Genomic DNA, 2,130 nt, shown 5'->3' with positions numbered 1-2,130 from the left:
GCTGGACCCTGCGGGGTGGGATGGAGACGGCCGCGGCCGCCGGACTATACCGATAGAAAAGCGTTTTGCACCACAACAACGTGCCTTGTGACGTGACAGCCAGGCGGGCGGGCGGCGCCGCGTGGGACGCGGTGTGTACAGGCTTGAGGTGATCCATCCAAGCAGCGGAGCTTCAGATGCGCTTGAGCGCGCTATTTTAATGAGACGAAAGCTAATATTATGAGTTTGAGCAACTTCAGGGGCATCGGGCGTGTCATATGCTGTTCAATAGCTTGCAAAGTACCTTAAACCCAACATACTACACCCATCTGCATTGTGTTCTGTATAATACATATGTGCGCATAGTTGTGACCAATTTTACATAGGTATGCACGAACTTTTGTACAAAACTTGTTCAAATACACTTACTGCACCCAGAGAAAAGCAGTTCGTTGGCGTAAAGAAATTGTATTTATACCTTACGTTTTTCGTTAGGAATGACAAAATTTTTTACTTAATCCAACGAAATTTTCGCCAAATTAAAAAAGATGTTTGTCAAATTGAAACAAAATCCTTCAGCAAACGAAATTTATTTGTTACAACTAAAATTTTATTGGTTTCGGCTACGTCAAAATTTTGTGGTTAGAAAGATATGGGTTGTCTGAGTGTGGATTATGAACTTTTTTTATTCGTGAAGCAGTCAAATTTTTGGCACAAATTTCTGCGTTTCGTTGTACGAAATCGTTCACTCCTTCGCACAAATTTGACTGAAACGAGCTTTGCATAAAACATAAATTTGACGTGTCATGATTTTGTTCAAAATAGATGGAATCACGCGCGGTTTTGATGGGGGCGACATGGGGTAGCCTCCCCTCCCCTTCCCCCAACAGCCCTGGAAAGCCGCCTGAGAGGTAGGAAATTTACTGTAAAAAAAAAAAAACTGTATGGATGCAACCCTCAGCACCCCCGTCAGCCAGCCCGACCTAAAATCGCGTCTGCACAAAATTGTGCATACACTAGTGGCCGTTTAAAATACTGTTTCTGAATAATAAAATGCATAATGGTTTCGTGTGTAGTGTCATAATATTTTTTTGTAAAAGAATGAAATGGTTATTTTACGACGCCACAGTGCTCGCCACAGTGTTTCTCAGGAAAACCTTTCCTGTAAAGCACCCAAGTATTTAGCACAGTGCAGCAGGCGGTGGACGGTCGACACTGCGTGTCAACCCGGGCGAACCTCCTGGACCAGACGACACACATTTAGTACAATAAAACAAACGGTGCTGAACCACAATGCCACACCACTCCGACCGATCAGTCGTTGTAAAGCGGATGCCGCCGCGTTTGTAATTGTAATGCTCTGGTCGAGCGCGGCGCCAGTGACAACCCGCATAGCAGCCCCCCCCCCCCCACACACACACAACACGCACACAACACGCACCATTCCTCTCCCACAAACAGGCACGCGCGCGAACATAAAAGGGGCAGAGATGAGCGGAAAAAAACATATGGATGCCTACAGTCCAACTGTTACATGTGTACATGAAAACGGGGTGAATTTTGTCTACCGCCGAAAAAAAGCGTCGCGTGGTTGAAAACTTCTAGTAAATATTTCAATTCTTCCAATTGCAACATAAAACATGGGTTCAAAACATTTCCACGAAGTTTTCTGACGCAATTCAAGCCAAATTGGTGGTTTAACATCCCATCTCCCGTGTTCCAGTAGGGTGTACACTGTTCCCTGCTGTTCTCCTGAAGGAGCCATGGCGCGGGCTGGGAGACGCACACTGCACCGCACACCGCCACCGCGCGTTGGGTTGCCTACCTCCCGGGCGGCGGAGCTCGCCGCACTGAGTGACGAGTGACGGGCGATTAGCAGACGCACAGACCGACGGACGCAGACAGGCCAACCCCGTCCTGTCCCGAGGGAGCGTCGCATGCCCCGACCACGCACGTGCAGAGCAGTGTAGCTTTCGTGGGGTGCGGGGCCGATAGTTGGCGAAAACATATAAGCCGGCAATCGTCGGTTTTGCGAATGACAGCCCCCCCCCCCCCCCCCGGCGAGCATCTACATCCTGCCATTCGGAGCGCCCGCCCGCCGGTCCGTCCGTCTATCCGTCTGCCTAACGCGCCATTCATCCGCCCATCCCA

Source organism: Frankliniella occidentalis, unplaced genomic scaffold, assembly GCF_000697945.3.
Source record: "Frankliniella occidentalis isolate FOCC.00 unplaced genomic scaffold, Focc_3.1 Scaffold17, whole genome shotgun sequence".
NCBI lineage: Eukaryota > Metazoa > Arthropoda > Insecta > Thysanoptera > Thripidae > Frankliniella > Frankliniella occidentalis.
The sequence above is the reverse complement of the archived record's forward strand: the minus strand, read 5'-3'. Positions refer to the sequence as shown.